This window comes from Hyperoodon ampullatus (assembly GCF_949752795.1).
Source record: "Hyperoodon ampullatus genome assembly, chromosome: X".
In the NCBI taxonomy this organism is placed as follows: Eukaryota; Metazoa; Chordata; class Mammalia; order Artiodactyla; family Ziphiidae; genus Hyperoodon; species Hyperoodon ampullatus.
The window spans coordinates 15,574,126-15,586,760 of NC_136913.1; the positions used below are offsets into that span (position 1 = coordinate 15,574,126).

Consider the following 12,635-nt stretch of genomic DNA (forward strand, 5'->3'; position numbering starts at 1 on the left):
TGCTAGGATCAGCAAGCAATTTAGCTGACCCTAATAACGAAGAACACCTTAGAAATTATTTCATCTCTAGGAAAGAAGATGTCTTCAGAAAGGTATGTGTGTGGAGGCATGCGTGTGTGCGCGTGTTTGTGTGTGTGTGTGTGTAGTGGGGGACACAGTTAAGAAAAGAGTGACTGCTTTGATAACTGCTTGGCCTAATTTTACTTTTATTCCTTGGTGTAAAACTGCTTTCACAAGAGCACATGAATTAAATTGCAGCAGCCTTGTACAAGGCAGGACACGGGTTGTACATCCCTGAACGAGGATCTGAACCAGAAACTGAAAATTCGGAAACAGTCTTGTACTGTTTTTCTTTGGGATGTTTGCTGTTTCTGAAGCTAGCCGGCGTCAGAGTCCTCCACAGTCAGTGCGAGTTAACAGCTGTGGTCGCCTTCTTCAATAGTCAGCTCCTCCCTCCCTCCCCGTTTATTACATTTTTCTTCTAGTTTAAAGCTGTTGAAAGTGCTAGTCTCTGAAAGGGATTAAGTGGGTTAATTAGCATTAAAAAGGCCCTTGATTTAGTCGGTATTTAAAATCTCGAAACACTGCCTCTGCTGGCCACCCCTCCCCCCATTTTGTGAATGGGAAAATGGGCTGGAAAAACTCCAGCTATAAGGAGAATGTCTGAGCCTCAACCCAGCCCAGCCGGCTCCCCAGTCCAATTCGGAAATCATCTCTTTCGTATCAGGTTGCACGTGAAATCTTTGTCAAATCTTTTTCGGTACGCGCTCCTAAATAATGCTTCCCAGAGTATGACTAATAGTCAAAAGACGCAGTGGGTGAATTTCAATGGCTGAACCGCTGGGGAGAAAATGAATGGACTGTTAATAGGGTCGCTCTGGAATAATAGCTAAATTATTAAACTGTAGTGTGGTGGGTGTCCCTTCCTCTGTGTGGCAGATTAGATTGGAAGGTGCCACTGTGAACGTCTCAGGAATATTACATTGCACAGCTCTGTGAAGGGATTTAAACCTTTTCTATAGCCTTCTCTCCTTCACCAGAGTTCGTGTCTATTTCTCTTTTTCTTTAGCTTTTATTACTAGGGGGTGGAGCAGACAGTGTTGGTTTTCTGCCACACCCCCTCGGTACCCACCTCTACGCCGAAGGCTCTTTACTACAAACACCTGCAAGCCTCGGCCAGCAGGACCTTTTTGAGCCCTGGGAGCGTGTGGGTCCCCCCTCAGGGGAAACCCAGAGTTCCTGAGAACTAATCCCTCCATGGGCACCCTCGTGTAATGATGGGTGTGAATTGGTGGATAAAACCCCAGCCTCCTAACCCCTCCATTGGAGCAACGATGGGTAGAGGGCAACGGGGGGCTCTGGGAGTTCCCCAGCAGGACTGCGCTCCAGGGACCCCAGTGTTTGATAACGTTTCCCTTTATTGGCTGCCTCTCCTTCCTGTCTCACTTCCTCTACTGCTGTTTCCTGGAATCACCACACAAAGAAACGATTTGCACTCAAATCCTTGTCTTAGGTCCTGCTTCTAGGGTAACCCACACCAAGACAAAGAGTCAGTAGAAAGGTTTTTCCTCACCAGTTATCCTGCAGCAAAGGCGACACTTTATAATTCCTTTTCACAGAAGCACTTCACCATGTCCCCTGCTCTGACTGGAGGGTGGCATGTTGCAGTGGGAAAGCCGTGAACTTTGGGGTGAGATTCAATCTGGAGTTCCAATCCCCCCTTTGCCATTGACTGGCCGTTTGACCTGTGTGACCTTGCTGAAGTGATTTTGCCTCAGCGAAGCTTCATTCGCCCACTTATTTTGAGGGCAAAAAATAGCTCCCTCCAGAATTGCTGAGAGAATTAAGGACGTAATGTAGGTCCACGGCTTAGTACAATGCTTAGCGTATAGGAGTAAACCAATAGATGGCCGTTCTTTGACCTCCAAAAGGCTGCTCTACAGTCACTACCAAGAGAATGTAATGTCCTTGTCCTTGAAGCTTTTGTCATGGGAGAATAGAGCAAACAGATACCCAGTCCATCTTTTAATTAGTTTTTGAGAACTTTCTGACATCATGCACTAAACTGCATTGTATTAATATTCTAGTCTTCTAGTTCTATGACAAGCAAAAAAAGGCATGAGCACAAAACCCAAAGTAAAACAAAACAGGGAGAAGCTTATAAAACTAAATATGGAACTCAGCTCTAACAGCTGAATGGAGAAAGGAATTCGAATAATTTAAAAATCACAAGTGGATGTAAAGTGTAAAGAAATGGAAACTTACAGACTATTTAAAACCTGGAATTGCTGACTGTTCAGAAACGACACAGAAGGATCAAGAGTGGTGAACAGCCAGAAAGGATTGTAGATGGATCTGCATTGCTTTAGCGGCTCCCCGTGCCACCTGTCTCTGAGGACAGCCAGACAATTTGATATGGAACCAGGCTAACGCTGGCAGCAGATCCGGTGATGGTAACCAGCCTAACAGTAGATCCGTCCACTGGGTTTGCAATGATGAACTATGCCCCAGACGTCTGGTGGCTCTTATTGATTTGGGCATCCTAATGCCCCATTGTGCAGCCAATTAAAATGCTTGAAATGTGAGTTCATGAGTAGTCTCAGTAGATACATCCAAACCTGCCCAATAGCCTTTCGTCTCTGGAGAGTGGATTCGATGTCACTGAATCCAGGGTTGCCATGCATCATAGGAAAACAAGACTGTTGCATTGCCGGCCTCCAGAGGGAGTTCCTCTAGGTCATGGTTGAGGCACGTGGATGGGTGGAGAGTGGGGGTGAGGAAAGCCCACACCGTTGCTGCCTGTGTGGTACGTGTCCTGACCACCTGCAAAGATGACCAGAGAGCTGGATGGCCTGTGGGGTCAGGGTGACTCCAACATGACTGGACAGGCTTGTTGGACACACTCAATGATGGCTTGCCCAACGCCAGCAGTTATAATGGCCTGCTCAGTTGAGTCGGGAGGCTTCTTCTCTGCCACCTGACCCTGAGCCCCTGTACTCTCTCGTCATATTTCCTTAATCTCGAAACCTCCTTTCCCAATGAGAGAGCCACACTGCTAGCAAGGACCACCAGGCTCAGGGTGACCAGGGTCTGCTGGCAGCTGTGCTATTGTGCTGATGTCCTCTTCCAGTGCATCTGTGATCATAGCAAAGGCTTTAAAGATGGCATTCATGGGTCCAGCCAAAGTGATAATTCTCTCAGCACAGTTCCCTTTGGAGATGTTGATATGTACACCACTCTCCCCACACATCTTCTTAACTGATTCTCTGTTCTTTCTGATGATGCTGCCAACTTCCTTTCCATGCATAAAGAGCTGTATGGTGAAAGTGACATTCAATCCACTTGCAATCATACCCTCCATGCGCCCCTGTTGCCTTCTTGGCAACCCCTCTTGTTCCTCCTCTGGCCTTCTACCCTTCCCCTTCCCACCCACTCCCCTTTTCTTCTCCAGCCTACAGTTTTTGGCTTTGACCACTACCAGTGACCAATGACTTGACCATATCAAGTCTAGCTCCTTGGAATACCGCTGGACATAGAGACAGATATTATTACAGGTGCCACACAAAGCACTAAGCATAAAAGAAAAACAACTGATACATTTGATTACATTTAAATGAAGAACTTTTGTTCAACAAAAGACCCCATTAGGAAAGAGAAAAAACAAGCCGAAGAGCAAGAGAATACATTTGCAACTCATGTACCCAACAGAGGACTTCTATCTAGAATAGATAAAGAACTCCTATGCATTAAGAAAGACATAGAAACTCTGTAAAGAAATGAGCAAAAGGCTTGAACATGAGCTGCACAAAAGAGGCTATACAAATGACCAGTAAACATAATGAAATGTGCTCAACCTCCTTACTGAACAGAGAAATGCAAATTCAAAACTCCACTGCCCATTGAGTAGATTGGCAAAAATGAAAACATCTGACATTACCAACTATAACCTAGGATGTGGAGCAACTGGAACTCTCGTACACTGATGATAGGAGTGTCAGTTGGTACCCTTTCCCTCAATTTGGGAAAGAGTTTGACATCTGTTGAAGTTGAAGATACTTACACCCACTGCCCCTCCAATGCATACTGTGTAATTCCATTTTTATAGCTTTCAAAAATAGACAAAACAAGTGTATCATTTAGGTATTATACTAGGTGGCAAAAGAATAAAACACTGCAAGGAAGTTATTACCATAAAGTCCAGGAAACTGTTCCCTCTAGAGAGGAAGGAGGAAATTGTAATGGCCCAGGAATGCACAGGGGTCTAGTGGAGGTGTTGACAATGATCTACTTCTTGAGCAGGATGGTAGTTAAAAGAGTATTTGGTCTACAGTAATTCATTATGCTGCATGTTTTTGCTTCATGTACTTCTCCATATGTGTGCTGTATTTCACTGTAAGAAAGTTTAAAAAAAAACTTTCTCAGTGTTTTCTGAGAAACGTTACGTAATTAGGTCTTAATTTATGTTACTCACAAAAAGGATTCTATGGTCAAATACATCTCAGCACTGGAATAAGTGAAGACAAACAGGTCTTTAATATGCCAAGGTACATTGTGAAATTCCAAGAAGGATCAAGAGTATACAATAATTTATATGACCACGGAACCCTTTTCCTAAGGGAGATTGTACAGAGCACATACTTAGGAAAAGTAGATGGAAAAAAAAATCATAGAGCAAGTTTCAGTTTCATGAGCCAGTTGACCTGATCCAACCAAAGGCTTCAGGAGCTTTATGCAAAGCATGAAATGCAAAATAGCAAACAAATGAAGTTTTAGGTGGCGCTGAACTGGAGGCTCTCACTATTGCTAAAATCCTCATAATTTCAAGGTCAGATCCCAAATGCTAAAGGGGTTAGCCCATCCCCATCCCCCTCCTCTGTAGTTACATTTGTTCCAGTTTTCATAGTCACCATGATGTAACTGTGTGTCTGTGGATGGATGGACCAAGTGGTATTTGCTCACTTGTTTTTATGTCGATGTCCATCACAGCTGTTTATAAACAAAATCATTCTGATGGAATCCAACTTCTGCCCCAATGCTGGTGCTACAACCCTGCTCTCACTGGGACACTGGGTCAGTTAGCTTTCACTGTGTAACAAACCACCCCACAGAGACCTAGTGGCTTAAAACAACAACCACAATTTTGTGCTCTGGAAATTTGGACTGGGCTCAGATGGATGAGCCTTCTGCTGGTCTCAACTAGGTGTCACTCACATGTGTCTGCAGGCAACTGCTGGGTCAGCTAGGATGTTGGCTGGCTGTTAGCTGAGGCAGCCATTTGAGTTCCAGCCATGGTTTTCTCTTATTCATCAGGCAGCCCTAGATGGGCTTGTTCACGTGGCAGCTATAACAAGAGTCCTAAGAATAGCAAGAGAGGGATAGCCCCACTGTGCACGTGTTTTTCAAGTCTTTGCTAGCATCACATTTGTTACTGTGCTGTTGATCACACAATCACATGGCCAAGTCTAGAGTCAGAGTAGAAGGAGACTACCCAAGTGTATGGATACAGAGAGACTTGAACAAATTGGGAGCCATTGCTACATCAATCTGCCACAGCTATTTTGGGCATCATAGCCATTCATTATCAAAACTATCTCTAAAACTGCACTGACTTAACGGTACCTCTGATACCAGTCGAATTCACTACTGAGTTGTATTTTTAAAAACAGACGTGTTCATCAGCCTATTAAAGGAATGATCCAAATAGGAAAGCTTGATTAAAATAGAGATCGATTACATTTTCAAAGATATGATGAAATGTAAACGGTTTCCCCTAAGGAAAGTATGCAAGATGATTATTCAAGGAGAAATTTAATTACAACCTAAAAAACACGGGGATTCTCGCAGATACAGATTATCGTTAGATTGTATTTGTTACAGAAACACAAAAACGATGACCTTTCCTTTAGTTTCACTTGTTTTTATTTAACAAACTCTGTTCCTTGGCTTTTTTCAACATGACTGTTTAATTGTTGCAGACTTCAAATTATTATCTAAGCCTGCACATATTAATCCTGTATGTTGGAAGAAAAGAAGCCTGTCATGTGGGGTAATTATGGCTGCGGGGGGCAATAATGAATAGGCAGAATAGACCCAGGCCTGCTTTCTGTTGTCCTCAAGCATTGACAATCGATGGCTATGGCCACGCTGAGTTGGGAAAGGATCACATCTCTAAGTCACAACAGTATTTGGGGGTAATTTCTCAGGAAATGACAAGGATCATTAGGTAACTCCAGATGGTATTACCAGTCTTGATTCCATTTGACCACCTGAGGCCACCATCTTGTACTGATTTTACACTATCAAGACCACAAGAAAGGTTTGTCACCAAGAATTTTGGACTCTCAGTTCTGTCTTCCATGGCAGAGATCTCCTATTTCTTTGCTTTGCATGACATTGAAGTCTATGGATAATTTAGAATGTGATGAAATCATAGTTTCTAAACTTTTTATTGCTAAGTTGAGATGATGATGGTGATAGAGAGTAGCAGCTCTTGCCAAGTTCTTGACAAGAATCGTATCATTTACTCTTCACAATGCCCTCTTATCTCTATTTGACACCAGGAGATTAACTAACTTGCCCATGGACCCACGACTTGTAAATGGTGGCAACATAATTTGAACCCAGGTCTAATCTGACTCTGAAGTTCTGCTTTTAACGAGTCAGACACACACACACACACACCCCTTCTGAGAGCTTGCTAGGTATGTCTGAGCCTCCTCCTCCTCCTCACCTATACTTCTGTTGAGCATTTGCTGTTTGTAGAGTGTACAGAACTGTGCTAGAAATGCAGTATAAAAAATGCCTCTTGTACAGTAGAATATGGGATAAACAACCTTATAAGTAGCTTTCTCTTGGTGGTGGTCTTGGTGGAGAGGGAAAGCAGAAATTATAAGAACCTTGTCAACTGACAAACCTGTTTTTAGGTAGAGGTTTCACACCGTCCACCTCCCTCAACAAATCCCTCTCAGACAGTTGATAGCAAGCCACACGATGGAACCATTTGACAAGCTAGCACATCTTCACCACCACATCCACCCTCGCACTTTATTGCTTGATGAAATTGTTTGAAGTTAGGAAACCCAAGAGAGACAAGGGAGTATGCTGGATATATCATAGCTGCAACTTTCAGATACCAAATCATTAAGAAATGACCTTGCACATTTACATATGGTTTTGCCTCTGTCTTATGCCAGTTAAAGGCACAGACTCAGGAAACAGACTGCTTGGGATCAACCACAGATCTGCCATTTTACTAGCTGTGTGACCTTGCACAAGTTCTTAAACCTCTCTGAGCCTCATTTTCCTCAGCCGGAAAAAGGAAATGATAATAGTGTTCTTTGCAAAAGAATGCAAAACATGTAGTGCCTTGGCACATAGCAAGTGCTATTTAAATGTTAGCTATTAATACTATTACTCTGTTAAACAGCTTAAATCAGGTATAGGGTTTCATTTTTTTAATTTAAAAATTTTAAAAAGTAATTAAAAAAATTTTTATGTTCTTGGTGGCAGCCAATTATTTTATTTAGAAAGATTCATTTAGCATCCAGCGGTTGTATGCTAGGTATATTTTGGAATAAGTTTGTCACTTAGATATTGATTTATGTACATTAAGATCATTCAAACGGCTAATGATTTTCTTTTATTTTTTCTATTTTTTCCTTCAATTTTTTTATTGAAGTATAGTTGATGTACAATATTATGTAAGTTACAGGTATACAACCTAGTGATCACAAATTTAAAGATTATATTCCATTTATAGTTACTACGAAATACTGGTTATATTCTCTGCTGTACAGTACATCCTTGTAGCTTACTTATTTCATACATATTAGTTTGTACCTCCAAATCCCCCACCCCCATATGGCCCCTTCCCCCTTCCCTCTCCCCACTGGTAACCACTAGTTTGTTCTCTATTTCTGTGAGTCTGTTTCTTTTTTGTTATATTCACTAGTTTCTTTTATTTCTTAGATTCCACATATAAGTGATATCATACAGTATTTATCTTTCTCTGACTTATGTCACTTAGCATAATGCCCTCCATGTACATTCATGTTGTTGCACATGGCAAAATTTCATTCTTTTTTATGGCTGAGTAATATTCCATTGTATATATGCCACATCTTCTTTATCCATTCTCCTGTTGATGGACATTTAGGTTGCTTCCATATCTTGGCAATTGTATATAACACTGCTATGAACATTGGGGTGCATGTATCTTTTCGAATTAGTGTTTTCATTTTTTTTGGATATATACCCAGGAGTGGAATTGCTGGGTCATATGGTAGTTCTATTTTTAGTTTCTTGAGAAGCCTCCATACTGTTTTCCACAGTAGTTGCACCAATTTACATTCCTACCAACAGTGCACACCTACCAACAGAGGCTTCCCTTTTCTCCACATCCTCACCAACATTTGTTATTTGTGTTCTTTTTGATGGTAGCCATTCTGACAGGTGTGAGGTAATACCTCATTGTGGTTTTGATTTTCATTTCCCTGATGATTAACTGTGTCAAGCATCTTTTCATATGACTCTTGGCCATCTGCATTTCCTCTTTGGAAAAATGTCTATTCAGTTCTTCTGCCCATTTTAAAACTAGGTTGTTTGTTTTTTTGATGTTGAGTTGTATGAGCTGCTTATATATTTTGGATATTAACCCTTTATCAGTCATATCATCAGAAAATATTTTCTCTCATTCAGTAGGTTGTCTTTTTGTTTTGCCAATGGTTTCCTTTGCTGTGCAAAAGCTTTTAAGTTTAATTCAGTTCCATTTATTTATTTTTGCTTTTATTTCCTTTGCTTTGGGAAACATATCCAAAAAAATATTGCTATAATTTATGTCAAACAGTATTCTGCATGTGTTTTCCTCTAGGAGTTTTGTAGTATCTGGTCTTACATTTAGATCTTGGATCCATTTTGAATTTATCTTTGTATATGGTGTTAGAGAATGTTCTAATTGCATTCTCTTACATGTAGCTGTCCAGTTTTCCCAGCACCACTTATTGAAGAGACTGTCTTTTCTCCATTGTATTGGTAGATTCTTGCCTCCTTTGTTGTAGATTAATGGACCATAGGAGCCTGGGTTTATTTCTGGGCTTTATATCCTCTTCCAATAATCTATGTGTCTGTTTTTGTGGCAGTGCCATACTGTTTTGATGACTGTAGCTTTGTAGTATAGTCTGAAGTCAGAGAGCATGATTCCTCCAGCTCTGTTCTTCTTTCTCAAGATTGTTTAGGCTATTCAGGGTCTTTTGTATTTCCATACAACTTTTAAAATTATTTCTTCTAGTTTTTTGAAAAACACCATTGGTATTTTGTTAGGGATTGCATTGAATCTATAGATTGCCTTGGGTAGTGTGGTCATTTTAATAATATTAATTCTTCCAGTCCATGAATATGGTACATCTTCCAACAGTTTGTGTCTTCTTCAATTTCTTTCATCACTGTCTTATAGTTTTCTGAGTACAGGCCTTTTACCTCCTTAGATTTATTCCTAGGTATTTTATTCTTTTTGATGTGATGGTAAATGGGATTGTTTCTTTAATTTCTCTTTCTGGTAGTTCATTGTTGGCATATAGAAATGCAACAGATGTCTGGGTATTAATTTTGTATCCTGCGACTTAATCAAATTCATTGATATGCTCTAGTACTTTTCTGGTAGTGTCTTTAGGATTTTCTATGTATAGTATCCTGTCATCTGCAAACAGTGACAGTTTTACTTCTTCCTTTCCAATTTGGATTGCTTTTATCAGCAATATGCTATTAAACAACCAATGTGTCACTAAAGAAGTCAAAGAGGAAATCAGAAAATATCTGGAGACAAATGAAAACAAAAACACAAAGATCCAAAATCTGTGGGACGCAGCAAAAGCAGTTCTAAGAGGGAAGTTTATAGCGATACAAGTTTACCTCAGGAAACAAGAAAAATCTCAAATAAACAACCTAACCTTACACCTAAAGGAATTTAAAAAAAAAAGGAACAAACAAAGCCTAAAGTTAGTAGAATGAAAGAAATCATAAAGATCAGAGCAGAAATAAATGAAATAGAGTCTAAAAAGACAAAAGTAAAGATCAATGAAACTACAAGCTGGTTCTTTGAAAAGGTAAACAAAATTGATAAACCTTTACCCAGACTCCTCAAGAAAAAAAGGGAGAGGACGCAAATCAATAAAACCAGAAATGAAAAAGGAGAAGTTACAGCCAACACCACAGAAATACAAAGGATCCTGAGAGACTACTATGAACAAGTATATGCCAATAAAATAGACAACGAAGAAGAAATGGACAAATTCTTAGAAATGTACAATCCCCCAAGATGGAACCAGGAGGATATAGAAAATATGAACAGACCAATTACCAGTAATGAAATTAAATTAGTAATTTAAAAACTCCCAAGAAACAAAAGTCCAGGTCCAGATGGCTTCACAGGTGAAATCTACCAAACATTCAGAGAAGTTAACACCTATCCTTCTGAAACTATTCCAAAAAATTGCAGAGGAAGAAATGCTTCCAAATTAATTATCCGAGGCCAACATCACCCTGATACCCAAACCAGACAAAGATATCCCAAAAAAATGAAAATTACAGGCCAGTATCACTGATGAACTTTGATGCAAAACTCCTCAGCAAAATATTAGCAACCTGAATCCAACAATACCCTAAAAGGATCATACACCATGATCAAGTGGGATTTATCCCAGGGATGCAAGGAATTTTCAATATCTACAAATCAGTCCGTGTGGTACACCACATTAACAAGTTGAAGCACAAAAACCGTATGGTCATCTCCATAGATGCAGAAAAAGCTGTTAACAAAATTCAACATCCATTTATGATAAAAAAAAAAAACAACTCTCCAGAAACTGGGCATAGAGGGAACATACCTCAACATAATAAAGACCAAATATGACAAACCCACAGCTAACATCATACTCAATGGTGAAAAGCTGAAAGCATTTCCTCTAATATCAGGAATAAGACAAGGATGCCCACTCGCGACACTTTTTAAAAAATATAAATTTATTTATTTATTTTATTTTTGGCTGCGTTGGGTCTTCATTGCTGCGTGCGGCCTTTCTCTAGCTGTGGGGGGGGCTACTCTTTGTTGTGGTGCACGGGCTTCTCATTGCGGTGGCTTCTCTTGTTGCGGAGCATGGGCTCTAGGCGTGCAGGCTTCAGTAGTTGTGGCTTGCGGGCTCTTGAGTGCAGGCTCAGTAGTTGTTGCGCAAGGGCTTAGTTGCTCCGCGGCATGTGGGATCTTCCCAGAGCAGGGCTCTAACCCATGTCCCCTGCATTGGCAGGCAGATTCGTAACCACTGAGCCACCAGGGAAGCCCCTCGACACTTTTATTCAACATAGTATTATTGGAAGTTCTAGCCATAACAATGAGACAAGAAAAAGAAATTTAAAACTTTTAAATAGAAAAGGCATTTTTTTCTTATTTTAAGAGTAATGCATGTTCATTGTAAAAGTATAGAAAATACAGTCATAAAAAATTGCCTTAGGGCTTCCCTGGTGGCGCAGTGGTTGAGAGTCCGCCTGCCGATGCAGGGGACACGGGTTCGTGCCCCGGTCCGGGAGGATCCCACATGCTGCGGAGCGGCTGGGCCTGTGAGCCATGGCCGCTGAGCCTATGCATCCAGAGCCTGTGCTCCACAACGGGAGAGGCCGCAGCAGTGAGAGGCCCGCATACCACAAAAAAAAAAAAAAAAATTGCCTTAAAATTTTCAGTGTTCAATATTTAAATATAGCAAACCAGAACTTAGTGGCTTGAAACAATAATCAATTTTTACTTCATAATTCTGTGAGTTGGCAGGTTGGGCTTAGCGTATCCATGTAGTCTTTTGGAGGCTTGGTTGGGGCTGGATGGTGGAGCATGACCTCATTCACAGCCTGCAGTTGGCAGGCTGTTGGCCATGGCACCTCAGATTTCCTCCACATGACCTATTCATGTGATGTTCACCTGCTGGAGAATAAACAGACTGTTCTCCTATTCACATGGTGGTTTCAGGGTTCCAAGTGCAGCAACAAGAGTCTAAGCACAAGAGCCCAAGCATTTTTCAGGCCTCTGCTAGTACCATATCTGCTGATGTCCCATTGGCCAAACAAGCTACATGGCTAAGTAAGCACAAATTCAAGGGGTCAGGACAGAGATTTCACCTTTTGATCTGAGGAGAGCCAAAGTCACATTCCAAAGGTATAGGCATGCAGAGATAGGAGAAATTTATGGCTATTTTTAGCAATTCACCACAGATAAATACTGTTAAAATTACATATATATAAAATACATGTATGTGTATGTGTGTATTATACATTTACATGTGTTTCACACATACAAATACATGGAAAAATATATGCCCAAACAAAAGTGATCTTATTAAACATTTTGTACCTTTTTCCCCCCCATTGATTACTTCCTAAGGTCATTTTAATGTCCTCATTTTAAGATGTGCATAATATTACATTGTATAGACTTACCATGAAATATTTAACCAAAGTCTCTTGTACGACTTTTAGGTTGTTTCCAGTTTTGCAGTAAACTGAATATGTGGAGTTTTCTACGTTTTTCTCATTAGTTCCTTGGTGTACATATTTTGACCTCTGACATATTGTAAGAATACTCTACTGAAAGATTGCAT

General features: G+C 40.6%; 1 pseudogene across 1 annotated transcript; it reads right to left on the reverse strand.

Moving 5' to 3' along the window:
• Window positions 1-2,365: 2,365 nt before the first annotated feature.
• LOC307069571 (poly(rC)-binding protein 2-like) lies at window positions 2,366-3,361 on the reverse strand (annotated as a pseudogene). Its single transcript has one exon. The product of its transcript is annotated as a poly(rC)-binding protein 2-like (transcript).
• Window positions 3,362-12,635: the final 9,274 nt, after the last annotated feature.